At 41.2% G+C, this 22,761-nt stretch overlaps 1 protein-coding gene across 4 annotated transcripts in view; it reads right to left on the bottom strand.

Annotated features, from left to right (window-relative positions):
* CDKL5 (cyclin dependent kinase like 5) overlaps nt 1-22,761 on the bottom strand; it is a 227,464-nt gene that overhangs the window by 184,078 nt on the left and 20,625 nt on the right. Inside the window, exon 2 of one of the 4 annotated variants that reach the window (XM_054471951.1) lies at nt 4,534-4,670. The exons of the other annotated variants lie outside the window; for them this stretch is intronic. The gene's annotated coding sequence lies outside the window, so the exon portion shown is untranslated. The remainder of the gene's footprint in view (nt 1-4,533; nt 4,671-22,761) is intronic. 4 annotated transcript variants of the gene reach the window in all.

Genomic DNA, 22,761 nt, shown 5'->3' with positions numbered 1-22,761 from the left:
TATTTCTTTCATGACTGTGACATTAGGTATTCTATAGTTAGCCTGCTATATTCAAGGGTATAAAAACAACTCAAAAGTGAAAAGACAGAAATTATCTGCCATGAATAAGAACCATACTTCAATATGAGATTTGAGTACTAATCTCCAAAGCACTATGTAAGACTAAGAAAATTGATTATATCTGAAAACCCAACCCTAGAAGTAGCTAGTAGTACTGGGGGTGAGGGAAGATTAGGAGATATTCATGCTAATACAAGAACTCTTGTTTTACAAAATAATTCACTTTATAACTTATTTTAAAAGAACATTCATAAGGTGTGTTTAAAAGTACTGTATCTAGAAAAACTCTGGGAACAAATCATTTTACAAGATGGTGTTATTCTATAAAAACAAGTATAAATGCAAAAGCCAGTGCTTACGCTTACTAAAGGCCCACTGCTGGATCCCTACCCACAAAATGGTATAGAACTCATATTTCCAGTGGGAAGGATTTCTTCAGCTCCAACTCAAGAAAGAAACATACAACTAATGATTCACTAAAACACCACTGGGAAAAGAAAGAAATAGCACGTTATATGGCTTCTTATAGAATGCTTGAGTTTACTATAGAGTTTATATTTAATTTACACTTACTATGAAGAAAAATTGTACTTACAGTATCAGCACATTCTGAAAAGAATCCAGAACACTGTGAATCAATTCCTTTAAGGTCACAAATTTTAACTTAAATCAGTCTCAGATCCCATTCATTTGCTGATTATAATTATAGCTATAGCTATTTTTTTCAAATTGGAAAACTACATACTGAATTGAAATATAATCATACTCCAAAATTAGAATAAGATTTTTCTCTAAACTTGATATTTAAAATTGTTTAATCTACAGGAATAATAAAATTATTTAACCAGCTAGACTGGTTGAAGATACTAAAATTATTTTTTTAATCTGAGCACATTTCAATCATCACTTAACAATAGTTTCTAAAGTTTTCTAAAGTCTTCATAACAATTCACATATACAACTGACATTAATCAAACACCTATGACATGTAAACTGCAGTGAAAGACAAAAAAAAGGTGGGGGATAATTCCCCTTCCACAACACTAATTACAATTACAGCTTTTGCTTGCCCACTCCCTTAATTCCCAAAATAGTCAACAGAGCCCTTGCTCATTGTAACTGTCTCTTGCTGGTCCTTCATGGAGATGAACCTGCAACAGTGGGCTGTTTTAAGTTGCAATCCCTTTACTGAGGCTGCTTAGCATTTGTTGACCTCCTTGACTACAGCAGCTTATAGACTCCTCAAGTTCACAAGGAGCATGCATGAAAATGCTACAGGACAACCTATGACAATACTCTGATCCCTCAGCTGCAACTCATCAAATTACTAATGTTGTCCTGAACCCCTATTAACTTCAATAGGGACAGCACCATGTTTGAGAAGCCAAAGAAGAGACCCAGAGCTAGTGAAAAAGATGTAGGGTTTTTGAGGGAACTTACATGCAGGGCCATCCAGTCCAGTGGCAGCAGGCTAGAAAGAAGAACTGATCCCACTTGTAAAAAAGCATGCAGTTTATACAGCATTTTGACTTAGCACCCTCCGCCATCAACCTCCACCTGGCAACCTTCATTTAACCCAAAACAAAGATCCTCAATCTTCCTGCAAAGCCCAGGATCCACAGGACTGGCCTGGGGGCTCAGATGTTCCTTATAGATAATGAATGAACCTGCTGGTTGGCCACTGCCAGATTCCTTAGTTAGGTACCCTATGAACACAAGCTGTTCTTAGACCTCAGGGTCATTCTCGGGGTATGCTTAAGTAAGTTACTGCTGTCAGGTACATCTGCTATACAGGTTCATATTCAGAGTATGCCTCTGTTATTACTGTCAGATGTGTCTGGCGTACAACTAGTCAATTTGGTATTTTCCTCTGGAAAACATTACCTGACACTTGCCCATAATGACACTCATATGCCACTTCTCTCCCCACGAAGTTTCCAGAGTTCTTCCTGCAGTGCATCTCTATTGGCACCACAGAGCATTACCCAAGCAAGCCAATGCCCTCTGCAAATGTGAAGAGCTCCCTGGGGGTACTTCCAGTAGGAGGCTCATAAGAACAAGGACTAGGAAATGAGCCAGGCATGGTGGCTCACACCTGTAATCCCAGCACTTTGGGAGGCCAAGGTGGGAGGACTGCTTAAGCCCAGGAGCTTAAGACCAGCCTGGGCAACATGGCGAAACCCTGTCTCTACAAAAAAATACAAAAAATTATCTGGGCATGGTGGCAGGTGCCTGTAGTCCCAGCTACTTGGGAGGCTGAGGCAGGAGGATCCCTTGAGCCCAGGAGCTCAAGGCTGAGGTTGCAATGAGCAACCACACTCCAACCTGGATGACAAAGCAAGACCCTGTCTCAAAAAAAGGAAAAGAAAAATGAGCACATCAGAGACACCTTATGGCTTCACTAGTGACTTCACTACTTGGAAGAATTTTTTAAACTACTGATAAGCTTTCACATTTTAAGTCCTTGAGATACACATTAAAACCTGTCTCAAAAAAATTAAATTTTAAAGATTTCATAAGATTTGCTTATAAATCCATTAGGAACATTTATAACATTGTCTCAAAAGATACTATTAGCTTTCACTGGGATTGAGGCACCTTTGAGATTTGGGTTTAAATTCAAAGATAATTCAGAAATGAGAATGGGGTGTAGTTTTTATCTTTCATTTAGGAAGACTTTCTGCTTCCAGTAATAATGATTATATATAATTCAGACAAATCTCTTCACTGAGAACAGGTAGAAATCTAGACAAAAATGAGTGCTAGGAATGACCAAAAAACCTATCATTTTGCACAGATTGTACACAATAGAAAATCCAAAACAAACTACAAATAAGCTAGCAGAAAAAATTAGCTTATCAAAGCTGAGGGATACAAAAGTTAATATTCAAAAGCCAACAGTATTTCTATACACCAGCAATAAAGCTAGGAAATGAATTTTTAATACCATTCCTAAAACCATCAAAAAGTATCAAATTCCTAGAAATAAAAAGTGGAAAACCTTCTACATAGAACGCTATTAAACAAACAAAAAATACTTTTACAAATTAAAGGGACCTAATAAAGTGAAGGGATATCCCACGTTCTTGAAATTTAACACTGTAAAGATGTCAATTCTATCCAAATTGATCTAGAGACCCAATACCATCCCAATTAATCCTAACAAATTTTTAATAGAAATTTACAGGCTGATTTTATTTATTTATTTATTTGAGACAGAGTCTTACTCTGTCACCCAGGCTGGAGTGCAGTGGCACAATCTTGGCTGACTGCAACCTCCCCTTCCCGGATTCAAGGGATTCTCCTGCCTCAGCCTCCCGAGTAGCTGGGATTACAGGCACCCGCCACCATATCCAGCCAATTTTTTTGTATTTTTAGTAGAGACGGGGTTTCACCATGTTGGCCAGGCTGGTCTCGAACTTCTGACCTCAAGTGATCTGCCCACCTCGGCCTCCCAAAAGTGCTGGGATTACAGGCATAAGCCACCACGCCCGGCAGAAGATTTAAAAATGTATACGTAAATACAAATAGCCAAGGCAAACAAGACGTCCTTGAAGAAGTATAACAAAAAGACTTTCTCTCTGGATCAGGACATATTATAAAGCTCAGTCACTAGATAAGCAGATGAAAAGAATGAACAGAAGGCCCAGAAATAGATCATACAGGGATGCTTGCTATACAAGACAGTTGGCACTGCAAATCAGATCTTTTCAAATGACACTGTCATTTGGCTATTTATAAGGGAAAACAAAATTCAACTTAACCACCAACTCACACCATACATAAATATTAATTTCAGGTGGATTACAGACCTAAATATAAAAGTCAAAACAATAATGCTCCTTAAATATAATATAGAAGAATATCTCTTTGTGGATACAGCAAGCACCCATCATAAAGGAAAAGACAGATAAACTGGACTATATTAAAATTAAGAACTTCTATTTGTCAAAAAGAAAGTTAACAGTTAAGCCACAAAGCAGATATTATACATACATGTACACACACTGACATTTTTTAAATGGCCAACACATGATAACAAAAAGCAGACCAACTCTTAGTCAATAATTTTACTGATTTTAAATTCCCTAAAGAAAATGCACTTTGTTATTGCCTGAACCTGGGGTAGACCTCACCTATCACCCCCAGCCTTAGGTACACTACTGACTTTTGGGGTTTTGCAATGTTTATGTCATCACCTAGGTCAAGTTACATAAGGTTTGGCTTTGTGATAATTCACTGAATATCTCCTATATCTTATGAAGTGTTTGCCATGCTTCACTGTGGCATAGTTTAAAAAGCCAATGAGTATGTACACCTCTTGATTTAAAAAAGTGGTAAAATAAAAAGAGAAAGACAAAAGCTGAATATCCTTAATATGTTAGCATCTTACAAATCAGTATAATATAAACACCCAAAGAGAAAACAGACAAAGAGATATTAACAGTCCTTTCACAAAAGAAATGCAATTACCTAATAAAAGCTGTTTGTTCCTGGCCAGGCATGATGGCTCACATCTGTAATCCTAGTACTTTAGGAAGCTGAGGTGGGAGGATCACTTGACCTCAGGAGTTACAGACCATCCTAGGCAACTTAGTGAGACCTCATCTCTATTTTAAATAAAAAGAAGAAAAAGAAAAGCACTGTTCCATCACAATAGTAATCAATTAAATAAAAAAAAAAAAACCAAAAATGAGAAATCAGTTTTAACCTATCAGATTGGTAATAAGTAAAGTAACTGGAAAATATCTAGTGCTCTCTCATAGGTATGGGAAAATGTGAACTCACATTCAAATCAGGTAGAAAGAAATATAAAGGTTTCTGCCCATAATTTCTAAAAAAAAAAAAAAACACACCATACTAAAGAAGATGGTATATTCTGTCATACATGTCACAAAACTAAAAAATGGGCAAACTATTCCACATTTTTGCTTGTGGCTCATAAAATTCACTAGGAGCTAACTGCCTATTTTAAAGGAGAACTTTGGAACTTGGTATTGACCTATGTAATGAGACTATTTTATGCCCAATATTAATTAGTTCTTGTAAGACACTGGAATAAACTTGCTATTCTAATAAAAGCCACAAATGTTTCATCTTTTTTCTTCTTAGTTGCAGTTCTTCTCCCCAGACTAACAGCATACCAAGCATCTTAAACTGTTTTGCCCCAGATTTCCTCTGTAACAACTAATGTGGACAGGATGTTTTTATGACCATGGATAATGAAATTGCAATCTTTACCAATTAGCTGCTTGTATAAACATTCTGTTTCCCAAATATAAAATCCACCAATTTCCAAACACACACTGATCATTCATGTGTGGAACACTAACGTGTTCAAATTCAATTTGTCTGAGAAAATTTGTTACGGAATTGTATAATTCCATGCATACAAAGCTGAGTTTAAAGAAACAAATGTATACTCAAAATATTTAAAGAGAAAAATGTTTTGCTAATCTCTGTAAAGTGGGATTTGAGGTGATTCTGCATTCTTCTTCACTGTCCCCTCAAGTACCTGAATTTCTTACACTAAACTTGTACATTCAGGGCAAGAAGCTATTATTTGTAGAAAACATCCTCTTCCCCCTTGTCCATTTTCCTGCACCATGTGGCCTTTGCATCTTCTGCCTGCACTGCTTCTAAAGGCACCACCATCCTCTCAACACCCAGGTTCAGAACCATAGCTGCTTCTGAGGCTATGGCCTCTTTCCTGACACTTGACCAGCCAGCTGTCAGGGCTCACTCATCCCAGCTGTGTTGCTCCTTTCACTTTCCAAGGCTGCTACTCCCAGCTTCCGGTATCTTTTATTTTTTTCATTTATTTTTTATTTTTGAGACACAGTCTTGCTCCATCACCCAGGCTGGAGTGCAGTGGCGCAATCTTGGCTCACTGCAACCTCCACCTCCCGGGTTCAAGCAATTCTCCTGCCTCAGCCTCCTGAGTAGCTGGGATTACAGGCGCACGCCACCATGCCTGGCTAATTTTTGTATTTTTAGTAGAGACGGGGTTTCACCATGTTGGCCAGGCTGGTCACGAACTCCTGACCTCAAGTGATCCGCCCACCTAGGCCTCCCAAAATGCTGAGATTATAGGCGTGAGCCACCACACCCAGCCTCCAGTATCTTTTAGTTTTAATTCATCTTACAAAAAAAGTTTGTTGGCTCACTCTTCCTAAAGTAAACTCCAAGGATGTCCTTTCCTTCACTCTTAACGGTTCCCCAGCCCCATATACTCACACCCTAGTACTCGATCAAGGTCTCTGTGGTAAGGCCCCTGCCTTCTTGTTCTCATCACTTCCTTTCTCAAACCTTACTTCAACTATTCTCTGACCAATTAAGTATAGACCAATGGTTTTCAAACTTTAATACATCACAATCACCTAGAGAACTAGTTAAAACCCAGGTTTCTGGGATTTCTGAGTTTCTGAATCAGTAGGTCTGGAGTGGAGCCCAAGAGTCTGCATTTCTAACAAGTTTCCAGGTGATGCTGATGCTGCTCATCTGGGGACCACACTCTGAGAACCACTTGGTATAGACTATATGTTCCTGCTACATGATTCCATCAAGCAATTCCCTTCACCTGGCATATATTGCAGCTGCGACTGAAATCCTTTCAAGATGGACCTCTTAGACCACAACCCTTCCATGAAGCTTTACAGCAGGGGTGTCGAATCTTTTGGCTTCCCTGGGCCACATTGGAAGAATTGTCTTGGGCCACACAGGAAATATACTAACACTAACGATAACCAATAAGCTAAAAAAGAAAAAAAAAACGCAAAAAAAATCTCATGTCTTAAGAAAGTTTACGAATTTGCGCTGGGCCACATTCAAAGCCATCCTGGGCCACATGCAGCCCACAGACCGCGGGTTGGATAAGCTTACTTTACAAGGATACCTTCCCCTCTCTGCAACCCAAATAAAATGTGATATGCTGTGATATGGAAGCCCGGCAGCACTTTATTTCCAATTCTAGTGACAATTATAGTTGGTCTTGTATCATGGTATGTGCCTCCTATCCCCATTAGACAAGGTCAAGAGGTTAGGAGATTCATTCTTATTGGTCTTTGGACATGGAGATGCCTAGTACAGAACCTTGCAAATATCAAGAACTCAGTTTGAAACTTGCTGACTTATGCTGAACTAGGCTGAACTAAAATTTCAAAAGGGCATTGTCCTTTATTCTGTTACACACTGCAAGCCCTCAAATAGTAGCTAGTAATATCACTGACAGGCAAAGTACACTTGTTTCCATAACAGTAAGCAACAGGAAGCAGTACTCAACACAATCCATTTACAAAGGCATGAACAAGTTTCTTCAAAGGCCGTGTGTCTTGAAAGTAAATCAAGATTGACAATAGAGGGAGAAATAAGATGCTTGGTTTTTATATTTTTTAAAGTCTTTTGAATGATATGGTAGGTCTATACTATTTTCAGATTTATCTGCAAGTGATCCCAAAGGTCTGTGATGTTTGGTAATTAATGACTTAACTCACACAGGCTTGGGTGAAATACTCGGACAGTAAAAATGCCTAATGACAAACTTTAATCTTTTGTCCTTTCAAAAAGAAAGCAACATAAATTGCTACAACTGTTTTAGAAAACTGGCCATGCCGTGGCCCAGCAACTTCCCTCCTTCCTAGGTATGTACCCAAGAGAAAGGAAAGCAACTGCCCACCAAAAGACCGGTACAAAAACATTCATAGTTTTATTTGAATTAGCCAAAAAACAGGAATCTAACTAGATACTCATTAACAAGAAAGTGGATAAGTTGTGTTTTACCATGCAATAAAATGGAAACAAGAAAAAGATTCAGGAAACTTTTGCTCCAATAATTGTAAACCACACTCACCAAATGAGAAAGAAACCCAAGGGAACGAATGGTTCACCAAAATATTTCCATCGTGTCCAATCCTATCTTCCCTGAGAAATTATATGTAGTAATGTGAATATCAAATTTGGGAACTTGGAAAATTTCATTGTGATGCCTCCTGCCAACCCACAGCATTCTGACATGATGGGCCTCCTTGAATCCCACTTAATGAGGGATAAAAACCTAGATAAGCCAGGAATGGTGGCTCACACCTATAATCCCAGCACTTTGGAAGGCCAAGGTGGGAGGATCACTTGAGCCCAGGAGTTCAAGGCTAGCCTGGGCAACACGACAAAACCCCGCTTCTACAAAAAATACAAAATTAGCTGGGCATGGTGGAATGCACCTGTGTGGTCCCAGCTACTCTGGAGGCTGAGGTGGGAGGATCACCTGAGCCTGGATAGATAGAGGCTGCAGTGAGCTGAGATCGCACCACTGCACCCCAGCCTGGGCAAGAGAGTGAGACCCTATCTCCAAAAAATAAATAAATAATGAATAAATAAATAAAAAGAACCTTGATATGGTTTGGATCTGTGTCCTCACCTAAATCTCAGGTTCAATTGTAATCCTCAATGTTGGAGGTGGTGCCTGGTGGGAGATGATTAGATAATGGGTGCAGTTTCTAATAATTTAATACCATCCACCTGGGTACTGTTCTCATGATACTGAGTTCTCAAAAGACCTGGTTGTTTAAAAGTGTGTAGTACGGTCCCCCCTACGGCACCCCCCTTCCTCCTGCCATGTAAGAGACTTGCCAGCTTCCCCTTTGCTTTCTGCCATGATTGAAAGCTTCCTGAGGCCGAGTGTGGTGGCTCACGCCTGTCTCAACGTTTTGGGAGGCCGAGGCGGGCGGATCACGAGGTCAAGAGATCGAGACCATCCTGGCCAACATGGTGAAGCCCCATCTCTACTAAAAATACAAAAATTACTCCGTCTCTACTAAAAATACAAAATTAGTCAGGCATGGTGGCACACACCTGTAATCCCAGCTACTCGGGAGGCTGGGGCGGGAGAATCGCTTGAACCCAGGAGGCAGAGGTTGCAGTGAGCCGAGATCGCACCATTGCACTCCAGCCTGGGCAATAAGAGCAAAACTCAGTCTCAAAAAAAAACAAAAAAAATTAGCTGGGTGTGATGGCACGCACCTGTAGTCCCAGCTACTCAGGAGGCTAAGGTAGGAGAATCACTTGAACCCAGGAGGCACAGGTTGCAGTGAGCTGAGATCCCGCCACTGCACTCCAGCCTGGTGACAGAGCGAGACTCCATCTCAAAAAAAAAAAAAAAAAAAAAAGAAAGCTTCCTGAGGCCTCCCCAGAAGCAGTCATGCCTCCTGTACAGCCTGCAGAACCATCCATGAACATATTAAACCTCTTTTCTTTATAAATTACCCAGTCTCAGGTACTTCTTTTTTGTTTTTTGAGGCAGTCTCATTCTGTCACCCAGGCCGGAGTGCAGTGGCGAGATCTTGGCTCACTGCAACCTCCACCTCCCAGGTTCAAGCGATTCTCCTGCCTCAGCCTCCCGAGTAGCTGGGATTATAGTCGCCCACCACCATGCCTGGCTAATTTTTTTTTGCATTTTTAGTAGAGACGGGGTTTTGCCATGTTTTAGCCAGGCTGGTCTCGAACTCCTGACTTCAGGTGGTCCGCCTGACTCAGTCTCCCAAAGTGCTGGGATTATAGGCATGAGCCACGGTGCCCAGCCTCAGGTATTTCTTTATAGCAGCACGACAACACAACTAATACAAACCTAGATAAAAGTTCTTAAATTTTCAATGTGATGAAATTTGTTCTAAAAACCTTCTTTAAAAAAGGACACCGGGATACACGCTGAATAAAGCCACCTAAGCTATTTCCTGTTATGCACATGTACAAGCCTTTCCCCCTTTTATCTAAACTATTTAATGCTCCAGTTGTTTTTTATTTCTGGGTACCTACCACTTACTGTCCGAGGCCCTGGTAAAACTGAAGACAGAAGGAAAAGACAGAAAAGTTCCCTGACCTCCTTGAAGGAAGGAAATACAGGTAATAATAACGCCAGGAAGTAAACTAACCAAAGCTTTTCCAACCCTCCAGGTACAACTGTGGAACCACATTCTAGACCAATACTACCTAACAGAACATTCTGCAATGATGGGAATGTTCTATATCTGCACTGTCTAATACAGTAGCCACTAGTCAAATGTGGCTATTGGGTATCTGAACTATGGCCAGTGCAACTGAGGAACTGAACCTTTATTTTCTTTTTCTTTTTTCTTTTTTTTTTTTTTTTTTTTTTTGAGACCGGGTCTTGCTCTGTTGCCTAGTCTGGAATGCAGCGGTGCAATAATGCACGACTCATTGCAGCCTCGATGTCCCGTTCCCAAATGATCCTCAGCCCCACCTCCACGATAGCTCCCACAGTAGCTGGAACTACAGGCATGTGCTACCACACTCAGCTGATTTTGGGGTGGGGGGGATTTTTTGTAGACAGAGTTTCACCATGTTGCCCAAGCTGGTCTGAAACTCCTGGGTTCAAGTGAATCTTTTAGTTTTAATTAAAATTTAACAAATTTAATGTCTAATTAACATATTTACATAGCCACATGTAGCTAGAAGCTACCACATTTGACAGCACAATTCTACACATATGTCCATCATAATATTTACCATTAATATATACTATAATTCAACTATAGTATACAGTATAGTAATTAGAAATTATACTATAGTTACAACTACTAGTTGTAAACAGCATCAATTTAACAGCTCTTGAAGGGGGAATAAAAAACATTAAGCAGGCTGGGCGCGGTGGCTCACGCCTGCAATCCCAGCACTTTGGGAGGCTGAGGCAGGTGGATCACCTGAGGTCAGGAGTTTGAGACCAGCCTGGCCAACATGGTGAAACCCTGTCTCTACTAAAAATACAAAAAATACAAAAATATTAGCCAGGCATTGTGGCAGGCCTGTAATCCCAGCTACTCGGGAGGCTGAGGCAGGAGAATCGCTTGAACCCGGGAGGCGGAGGTTCCAGTGAGTCGAGATCGCACCATTGCACTCCAGCCTGGGCAACAAGAGCGAAACTCCATCTCAAAAAAAAAAAAAAAAAAAAGCCGGGCATGGTGGCTCACGTCTGCAATCCCAGCACTTTGGGAGGCCCAGGCAGGCCAATCACGAGGTCAGGAGTTCGAGACCAGCCCAATCAACATGGTGAAACCCCATCTCTATTAAAAATATAAAAATTAGCTGGGCATGGTAGCACGCACCTGTAATCCCAGCTATTCAGGAGGCTGAGGCAGGAGAATTGCTTGAACCCAGGAGGCAGAGGTTGCAGTGAGCTGAGATCGCACCACTGCACTCCAGCCTGGGCAACAGAACGAGACTCAGTCTCAAAAAAAAAAAAAAAAAAAAAACACATTAAACATACCAGGGTTTAGACGCATCTGGATTTCAGAGACGCTAAAAGAAAATGGGAAGAAAAGTGTACCTTAGAATAGAGGAAATCCAGTAGCCATGTTTTCCCCTTGAAGATGAGCAGCCTGTGGAAAATGATATAATACATCTATGCCTATAATAGAGCTCCGCACAGAGAAAGTGTTCAATAAACATTTGCTCAACAAAGTACCAAAATAATCCCTGACTAGGATTCTAAGAACAAGGAATTGGATCTGTTATATTTGTATTCCTAGCACCTACACAGTGCTTTGAACAATATGCACTAAATATTTATCTTTTAATTGGCATGCAATGACAACAGTGGAAAAAATGGTGGGGCTACAAATAACATTTCAAAGACAGAAGCAGAACTCACTGACCAGAATGGGGTATTGAAAGAACTCTAGTACTATGCACAGAACAAGGCAAATCTAGAAGAGGAGCTGAGTTTGAGGAAAGAAGCTAAATGTAAGAGAATAGTACGTGGTGCCTACTACTTAGAAAACTATATACTAGATACTTTAAGAACTATAAAGGTGCAACTTGCCCTCAAGAAGTTAAGGTCCAGCAGAGGATGGAGTCTGTATATAACTATAGTGCAAAGAAACGATAAATGCTCTAAGAAGGATACTGATGAAGTGTTGTGGCTATGTAGAAGACAGAAAAGCATATTTCCAGAAGCACAGGGTTAGGGTTAAAACAATAAAGCATTACACCAAGGGCAAGAAAGAAGAGGAAAATGGCCAAAGGCAATAGACTGTTAAGGAAAATAAAGATTATTGCAGAGGAAGAAGGCTAGAGATGGAAGTAGGAAGACTAGGAGTATTTGACAGAAAAGAAGGGAAAAGAATTTGAAGGAGATCCAGACTATCCAATGCCATAAAGCAGTAAAATATCTGCCAAAAAATCCTAATTATTGTTACCATTCCAAGTCCAGTTCAGGTCCTATCTACTCTCAAATCCTCTCACATTCCTTCAGGCTTGAATTAATCTCTCCTCCTCATATATTCCCACCGTACCAACAATAACATGTCCACAGACAAGAACTATGTATGAAGCTCAGAACTCTGTAGACACAGCACAGCATCTTTGACATATGGAATATAATATACTCAACTGAGTATAATTATCCTAAAATATTCTCTGGACTGAGTTTTTAAATAATGACAGCTTATTTTTCAGTAGCACATCAATGAAAACTACACCACATCAAGATTGGGTTGTGACGGAAGGTTGGGTTGTGACGGGTGGGCGCGGTGGCTCACGCCTGTAATCCCAGCTCTTTGGGAGGCCAAGGTGGGTGGGCCACCTGAAGTCAGGAGTTCGACCAGCCTGGCTAACGTGGTGAAACCCCATCTCTACTAAAAATACAAAAATTAGCTGGGCGTGGTGGTGGGCACCTGTAATCCCAGCTACTCAGGAGGCTGTGGCAGGAGAATCACTTGAACATGGGAGGCAGAGATTGCAGTGAGCACCACCACACTCCAGCCTGGGTGACAAGAGCGAAACTCCGTCTCAAAAAAAAAAAAAAAAAAGAAAGAAAAAGATTGGGTTGTGACATCTACTTAAGTGGCCAGAACTTCTCTTTCATTCAGTTTGTTGGGTATCAAATGTGGATCAGATGTTGTATACAAAAGTTTTTCAGAGGAAGACCTCATAGTAAAGGTGAAGGGGTTAATTAACTCCAAATGAGAAGTGCTAAAATAAAGGTAGTCATGTGCTGCATAATGATGTTTCAGGCAATGACAGAAACAGTCTTTACAGAAATCTTAGACAGGAAAAGGCTCTACAGAAATCTTAAACAGTGATTTTCTCCAAGCATTCCGAATAAGTTATCTTCTGTTACATGATAATTGTTACGATTATCTCCTGTTACATAAAAAAGCATGTTATTCATGGGAAATGGAATTTTTAAAAAGTATAAAATGCATTACAGAAGCGGGTTTGCACTGTGCACTCAAGTGCCATACTGGCCTCCAGCAGGCCTCTTAACAGTCCTCAACCTAACAGTTACCAAACTCCTCATCAAACTCCTCATTACCTCTGTAAAACAGAGATCTGGCTGTTGCCATCAATACACATGTTTTTGGCTAATGGTTAACTATCTAGTTCAACTTCACACTTCTGCTCCCTTATATATTGAGCTGGATGCTTTGCATCCAAAAGTCAGTTGCATTTCTTACCCAAAACTGTCAATTCCTCTGGTAATAATCATTACATGTTTTTCATTTAAATAGTGTGCAAACCAATTACAAGAAAGTGCCATTTCTGTAAAAATTACATTGGATGCTTTGGTAAGATTCAACAAAGGTGATGAGTCACTTAAAAAATGTGCCTGTCAAATCGGATGTGGGTTAGATTATGTTAAAAGACAGGAGACAACTATAAAAATCTATTATTCTGCACTAGTTTCATAGGTTATCTAAATTATTGCTCCACTTTCAAGTTGCCGAAACTGAACCTACTGCACACATAGGATGGATTATACAAGATGACACTGAACTTCAGTCAGCTGAGAAAGGTCCTAGACATATGTCAAAATAGTGGCAATGAGCTAGGCATGGTGGCTCATGCCTGTAATCCCAGCACTTTGGGAGGCTGAGGCAGAGGTTGCAGTGACCCAAGATCATGCCACTGCCCTCCAGCCTGGGTGACAGAGAGAGACATGGTCTCAAAAAAAAAAACAACAACAACAACAACAAAAAAACACTTGAGGACTATTATAAATAGTGATGCAATGATATTATATCATTTCTATGCAATGACATTATATCATTTTCAAATGATATAATGAGGCAGGTGGATCATTTGAGGTCAGGAGTAGAAGACCAGCCTGGCCAAAATGGTGAAACCTCATCTCTACTAAAAATGTAAAAATTAGCCGGCATGGTAGTGTGCGCCTGTAATCCCAGCTACTCAGGAGGCTGAGGCAGGAGAATCGTTTGAACCTGGGAGGCAGAGGTTGCGGTGAGCCAAGATCACGCCACTGCACTCCAGCCTGGGAGACAGAGCACGACTCCGCCTCAAACAAACAAATACTGGTAATCAAAAGTATGCTTTAGGCTGGGCACGGTGGCTCACACCTGTAATCCCAGCACTTTGGGAGGCCGAGGCGGGCAGATCATGAGGTCAGGAGTTTGAAACCAGCCTGGCCAACACAGTGAAACTGTGTCTCTACTAAAGATACAAAAATTAGCCAGGCATGGTGGCAGGCACCTGTAATCCCAGCTACTCGGGAGGTTGACACACAAGAATCCCTTGAACCTGGGAAGCGGAGGTTGCAGTGAGCCGAGATCACACCACTGCACTCCAGCCTGGGCGACAGAGCAAGACTACATCTCAAAAAAAAAAACGAAATAAGAAAGAAAAGTATGCTTTATGGCAAAATAGTTATATGTGCATTCATATTCGATTGCTTAGAGCTTTACCAATTTTTAAAATTAATTTTCCAATTATGGACTCCAAACCATCAAATAAGGGGAGCTCCTACAAGAACACCCTGCTAACACTATTCCTTCAAGTCTCTACATAAAGGCTACCTCCTGATTAACAGCCCCAAGGATACTAACCACCTCTTCAAAATACCTTCAACTAGTGCTAGACTGCTATTGGTTTTAACCTCAAAACACTTTAAAAAGCCAAATGCATTATAAATAACGAAAATTACATTACTTTCCACTTTCAATCTTGATGCTCAATAAGTAAAACAAAACGAGCTCAATAAATCCCTGCAGAGTTAGATCTTACAAAGACAACATGCCCACGAAAAAACGTAGGTTTTTCAAAAGAATCTGTGAAAATCCAAGGCTAAGCAATTTAAGGAGAGAATTTATACCTTAATGGAGGAGAAATAAGTAGGAAATAAGTCAAAGTATGTGAAACAAACTAAAAAAGAAAGGAAACATATATGGACCAATTTTAACAAAAATTCAGTTACCCCAGACAAGTGCTAGACTGGTTCTAAAAAGAAAAATGTTAAAACTCAATTTTAACATTAATGATACATCCACTAATCTTACCCACTGCTACACTTTATTATACATAAAGAAAACATTCATGAAACCAGGAAGTACACATCATAGTCTTTTCTTTAAAGTACCTTACAATCCAGTTGTGAACACTGGAATTAATACACGAAAACTTTATATCCAGAGATTAGGACAATAGGTGTTCAATAAATGTTTGCTGGTCTCGTTAAGAGATAAACATCTTAAGATCCTATATTATTAACTTATCAAGACAACAGGCAAGATGTGACAATTCAGACTCATGATGACCAAATGAACTGTACAAATCAAAATAGCTATAAATGTTCAAAGGAAACAGTACCCATTTCAGACTGAAGAGGTTATGTTTTATACAGGAGATAGTATATGAACTACATCTGAAAAAATTAGTGGGGTTACAGTAAAGTTGTGTGACCAAAAAGAAGAGGGCACTCAAATGTGGTTAAAAACACTTGAGGCCCAGTGGCCCATGCCTGTAATCCCAGCACTTTGGGAGGCTGAAGCAGGTGGATCACGAGGTCAGGAGTTCGAGACCAGCCTGTCCAACATGGTAAAACCCCATCTTTACAAAAAAATACAAAAATTAGCCAGGCGTCATGGTGCACGCCTGTAATCCCAGCTACTAGGGAGGCTGAGGCACGAGAATCACTTGAACCCAGGAGGTGGAGGTTGCAGTGAGCCAAGATCATGCCACTGCCCTCCAGCCTGGGTGACAGTCTCAAAAAAAAAAAAAAACAAAACAAAACACTTGAGGACTATTATAAATAGTGATGCAATGATACTATATCACTTCCATGCAATGACATTAAATCATTTTCAAAGTGCTTTCATGTTTATCATTTTACTGACTGCATATCACAACCACCCAGTGAATTCACAAACCAGAGAACCATACACTTGAGGAGAAACACAGAAAAAGAATATCTAAGCCTGGGCAACATGGCAAAACCCCATCTCCACTAAAAATAACAAAAATTAGCCAGGCGTGGTGGCGTGTGCCTGTAATCCCAGCTACTTGGGAGGCTGAGGTGGGAGAATCGCTTGAATGTGGGAGTCGGAGGTTGCAGTGAGCCAAGATTGCACCACTGCACTCCAGCCTGGGCAGTGCACAGTGAGTGAGGCTCTGTCTCAAAAAAAAAAAAGAAAAAAAAAAAAAAACAACTAAATGCAGTGTTCCATGTGGAGAGTGAAAGAGATGTGTTAATACTACTTACTACCTGAAATAAGCTCATGGATGTCCTACTTCAAATCCTATACAGGGGTCTTACCATTTTTACTAAAAGACCATATTTCACTATCTAAGACAACCAACTACAGACAGCTAAATACAGAGTAAACTCTGAGACAGTAATCACTTATTCTGTTAAAGTTTGTATATTATGAAATTCATCTACCTAAAGTTTTCCCCTTGAGTCTGAGCCTAATTATAACTGATTTTCCCTACTCTACTAGAGATCAGAATGAAAAATCTATTAACACAATCATCCTTAGAGTGCAACAAATTGAGCCATTTACCCTAGCCCCAAACTTGGGAAGCCTTTTGCAGTTGTTACAGAAACCAGAAAAGTAGTCTTGCAAAGAATCAGCACAAGGGCAAAAAGTTAAATCAGTATCAGCACATATACCTTCCCTTAATGCCTTTTTATTATGTATAAAACAGTGTGGGTTATCTCTCCTCCGACTTCCAATGTCCTCCCTATCAACCATTAAATGTTAATGCTTATTTTTGTCAGATAAAATATAAAAGGGGGCCGGGCATGGTGGCTCACACCTGTAATCCCAGCACTGTGGGAGGCCGAGGCAGGTGGATCATTTTGAGATCAGGAGTTTGAGACCAGCCTGGGCAACATGGCAAAACCCCATCTCTACAAAAAATTACAAAAATTAGCAGGACATGGTGGCGCACACCTGTAGTCCCAGCTACTCAGGAGGCTGAGGCTGGAGAATTGCTTGAACCAGGGAGGCAAGGCTGCAGGGAGCCAAGGTCATGCCACTGCACTCTAGCCTGGTCAATAGAGTGAGACCCTGTCTCAAAAAAATTAATCAATTAAATTAAACATAGAAGGGGTTGAATAAAACTATAAGAAGTAGAGATATTGGCTGGGCGCGGTGGCTCACGCCTATAAATCCAGCACTTTGGGAGGCAAGGCGGGTGGATCACCTGAGGTCGAGAGTTCAAGACCAGTCTGACAAACATGAAGAAACCCCACCTCTAGTAAAAATACAAAAATTAGCTGTGTGTGGTGGCGGGTGCCCGTAATCCCAGCTACTCGGGAGGCTGAGGCAGGAGAATCGTTTGAACCCAGGAGACGGAGGTTGCAGTGAGCCGAGATCGTGCCATTGCACTCTAGCCTGGGCAACAAGAGCAAAACTCCAGCTCAAAAATAAAAAAGAAAAGAAGTAGAGGTAAGATTTAGGTATGGGCTTAATATACAACTTATAAAAGAACATTTATTCATTCAACAAGTATTTACTCTATACCTACCAAGGTTGGAAACAATAATGGTTAGCATTCTTCTACATCCCAATATACCCTATTTTTACTCCTGCCACCCTTCAGGGCCCCTATCTATAAAATGGAACTAATAACTACTCTCACAGAGGTGTCATGGATTAAACGTGGCAACCAAACTTTAAAGTGTTCTGTGCTCAAATAAAGTAACAGTTAAAAGACTGAAAGGTTTTCACAACAGCATGTTTAAAAAAAAAAAAAAGGCCAGGCACAGTGGCTCACACCTGTAATCCCAGCACTTTGGGAGGCCGAGGCAGGCGGATCACCTGAGGTCAGGAGTTTGAGATCAGCCTGGCCAACATGGTGAAACGCCATCTCTACTAAAAACACAAGAAAACACCAGGCATGGTGGCGGACGCCTGTAATTGCAGCTACTTGGGAGGCTGAGGCAGGAGAATTGCTTGAACCCAAGAGGCAGAGGTTGCAGTGAGCCAAGACTGTGTCATTGCACTCCAGCCTGGGCAACAAGAGCAAAACTCTGTCTCAAAAAAAAAGCCTCAAAATGTAACTATATGTATAGTATGCTAATATTTATCCCTGGACAGGAAGCAGCCTAAAACATCTCTGTATCCCTCAAGGTATTTGGCATACTGCCCCTTCATCGAACAAGGGTTCAGTAAAAACAACTTTTTGTCTAAGGTATGGAGTACTGTAGTCATTTTAATAATCTGGCAAAGAAGAAAGAATGAATAACAGGAACTAGTATTTACTGCTGCCTGTTATGTACCAAGTACTGTGTTGGGCACTTCACCTATGTTATTTAGTTTAATTTTCACAGCCACCGCATGAGGTATGTATTAACCAAAAAACCAGGAGTAGATTTTCATTTTCCAAGAATCAGAACATCATAAATCTAGACTAAAAACTGAGCAACATATCTTACATTTGGCAGCATCTGCTTATTTCACATCAAAAGAATTAAGGGGGCCAGGCACAGTGGCTCATGCCTGCAATCCCAGCACTTTGGAAGGCCGAGGCGGGCGGATCACAAGGTCAAGATATCGAGACCATCCTGGCCAACATGGTGAAACCCCAACTCTACTAAAAATACAAAAATTAGCTGGGCGTGGTGGCATGCGCCTGTAGTCCCAGCTACTCGGAAGGCCGAAGCAGGGGAATCGCTTGAACATGGGAGGCAGAGGTTGCAGTGAGCCAAGACTGCACCACTGCACTCCAGCCTGGAGACAGAGCGAGCCTCCGTCTCAAAAAAAAAAAAAAAAAAAAAAAAAAAAGAATTAAGGGAATCGTATTAAGGGGAAAAAACTTTTATTAACATGAAAAGAAAATGCAGGAAAAAATATAAATGGGCAACAAATGAATCGTATAAATGTTCAATCTTACTGGTAATGTTTAAAATCCAACAAAAAAACAATAAGGAGAAACCATGCGGCCAGAATAGCCAACAGAGAAAAATTAACAGACTTTTCCTTCAGGAGAATCAGCAGTATTTCCTCTACATCCTTCACAAATACAGCACATTCCCATGTGAATCATCTACCATCACCACCCAGTGATTCTGGGGGGCGGGGGGGGGGGGGGCGGCAGGGGGGAAGGGCAGGATATAAGGCCAGTATCTTAATAAAGTGATCAAAGGTGTACACAATGATTCACTTTAAAAGACATTCTCGGCCATGATGTCTACAATAGAGAAAAGGGGGAAATCCACGAGGACAGGGCACTGAAGCTCTACTTTAAAATGGCTGACCAAACACATATTTACCTTTCCTGCCACAACAAAACTCAGTGAAATAAGCAAAAGAAATAAAAAATTAATCCAGAGCAGCCCTGGGAATCTAGGAGATGCTCTCAGCACATAGATCAGTGAGGAATTCCAAGGAGCACTGAAGCAAGTTAAAATAGATGGCAAAGCCCAAAGAAAACAGGCTCTCAGGCCGGGCGCAGTGGTTCACACCTGTAATCCCAGCACTTTGGGAGGCCAAGGCAGGTGGGTCATGAGGTCAGGAGTTCAAGACCAGCTTGGCCAAGATGGTGAAATCCTGTCTCTATTAAAAATACAAAAAAATTAGCCAGGCATGGTGGCGGGCGCCTGTAATCCCAGCTACTCGGGAGGCTGAGGCAGAGAATTGCTTGAACCCAGGAGGCAGAGGTTGCAGTGAGCTGAGATCGTGCCACTGCACTCCAGCCTGGGCAACAGAGTGAGACTTCGTCTCAAAAATAAATAAATAAATTTTAAAAAATAAAGAAAAGAGGCTCTCCCTCAAAAGATACATTTTTCCAGAAGAACCCCTGAAAGGTAATAAAATAGAGGAAGTAGGGACTGAGGAAAGAAATAACTGAAGAGCTGTGAAACACCCTTGCCAATGTCCCCTCCCCACCTTCTTTCAACAAGACTAATGCAGCATTTACCAAGCCCTGGCTCTCTGAAATAATTCAGACATCCTTACTCCTCATAATGTTGAGGCCACAGAAGTGGGGCAAGGTGCCAATTAACTGTAGCTTCCATGAGAAATGGGGAATCTCACCACTCAGAAGGCAAGCAACCCACATATTCAATAGAAAAATACTGCATTCCGGGCAAAAGACATAAAGTAAAGACATCAAGTTTGAAACAAAATTGTATAGGAACCTATACGTGCCGAAGCATAGCATATGAGGCAGGAGAGATGATGTGCGGTTGGAGAGGTGGGTGGGCAGAGACTATATCAAGGAGAGCCTGATGGGCAAAATAAGGGAATTCAGTCTACTTTCTCTTTCTGTTACCAAGACAGCACCAGTGCAGACTTTCAAGTAGGTGATATGACCTAAATCATATTTTATATCACACTGGCAACTGTAGATAATATATGAACTGGACAAGACTCCACTGTCTGTCTTGGGAGCCCAGGTGGATCTCAGAAAATGAAGTTTGAGGAAAAGATGTACTTCACATTAGACATGCTGAGTGTAAGGTACCTATAGAATATTCAGGTATAGATTTCCAGCAGATTACAACAGACACTAAAGCCTGGAGGGGAAAAGTCATGGAAGAATTTAAGCCGGGCATGGTGGCTGATGCCTGTGATCCCAGTACTTTGGGAGGTCAAGGCAGTTGGGTCGCTTAAACCCAGGAGTTCTGAGACCAGCCTGGGCAACACAGAGAAACCCCGTTTCTACAGGGTGAGGATACAGCGAGCTGTGATCATGCCATTGCACTCCAGCCAGGGCAACAGAGTGAGACCCTGTCTCAAAAAGAAAAAAAAAAAGAATTTAGAAATTTAGAAAAACATCTGTATATAAGTGCAACTGAAATCCTTGGGGTAACTGAGGTACTTCATGGAGACAATGACCTATGATAATTCTTGGCTAAGAAGTCAAAACCAGGTAACAGTAGTGTGTAAGGAGTAAGTAGATCATCAAGAAGCCCACACAGGAGGGAGAGAAAGAAATACAAGAGAAGGACATGGAGAACAAGGATGACAATGGAATACATTGGTTCAAGGGGATAGTGATTAACAGTGTCAGGTGCAACAAAAATGTCAAGTAAAATTAGGACTAAATGAATCCACTAGATGCAGCACACAAGAGGTCACAGGCATTCTCAGCAAAAACAGTTTAAGCAGCGGTGGGGGTGGGAAGCCAGAAAGCAACAGCTAAAATTTGAAGAGTGAATGAGAGACTACGTGTAAATCGCTCTTTCAGAAGTTTCGATGAGAAGGGGAGAAGTTAGGTAGCTAGGAGAGGATTGGACATGTGGTTCAGGGAAGGTTTCCTAGGATGAGAATCTTAGGCATAAGATAATGGGCAGAGAAAAAGGAGTCAAAAGTGAGACCCTGAGGATGCAGCAACATTACTCAACCCGGGCACTACTGACATTGTGGACCACGTAATCCTTTGTCATGGGGCTGTCCTGTGCATTGTAGGATATCTACATGCCTCTACCCGTTAGATGCTAGCAGCACATGCATCACCACCACCCCCCAATTGTGACAACCAAAAATGTCCGCAGACACTGCCAAATGTCTCCTGGAGGCAAAATCTTCACCCCTTCTCCCCAAGTGGACAGCCACTGGGAACAGAATGGGGAGAATGAAGGGGAATAACTGATGAGAAAAGACTGCCAAAGAAGCAGCAGTGAAGCCTAAGGCCCCTGGCAAAGGACTGCCTCAAACAGCAGAAGCAGCATCTCATCCTCTGCGACAGGAGGAGAGGGCAACTCTGGAGAAGCAGGGATGACAAACTGGTAGAAGTGTGAAGAAAATCAACCAGACGGCTCAAAGTTCTCAGTGAAGTGGAGGCAAGGTCACGTGCTGAGTATGAGTGGTGATATTTAGTGGCAGATTTGAAGACAGTGGCTAGAGTTTGTAACAACTGTTGGGGTCTGGTAGCTGGCAGGTCACACCAGGGAATACCGACTGGGGTTGGAAAACAGCATACTCCCTTCTTCACTGAGAACGTTAAAATGTATTATACCTTCCCACAGAAATCACATACTGTATATTGATTACAGTCCCAAAGAACTCACAAGTCTATATGAATTTCAACTGCATAATGGAGAGAACAGACTCCTCAGGTTCACCTGGGAAACAAATCCATTTTTTAAATAACATAGTTCCTATCAGATAATGTGAACTGTGTTCTATACAATCAATGTCCAAATGAACTTTTGGTAAATAACCTGTTCAAGGTGGGGGTTGTCTGTGGTTATAACTACTTCCTGGTTCTTTTTTTTTTTTTTTTTTTTTTTGAGACAGAGTTTTGTTCTTGTTGCCCAGGCTGGAGTGCAATGGTGTGGTCTCAGCTCACGGACTGCAACCTCTGCCTCCCAGGTTCAAGCGATTCTCCTGCCTCAGCCTCCCATTACAGGTGCCCGCCCACCATCTCTGGCTAATTTTTTTTTTTTTTTTTTTTTTTGTATTTTTAGTAGAGACAGGGTTTCACCATGTTGGCCAGGCTGGTCTC

Source organism: Pongo pygmaeus, chromosome X (assembly GCF_028885625.2).
Source record: "Pongo pygmaeus isolate AG05252 chromosome X, NHGRI_mPonPyg2-v2.0_pri, whole genome shotgun sequence".
NCBI lineage: Eukaryota > Metazoa > Chordata > Mammalia > Primates > Hominidae > Pongo > Pongo pygmaeus.
The sequence above is the reverse complement of the archived record's forward strand: the minus strand, read 5'-3'. Positions and strand labels throughout refer to the sequence as shown.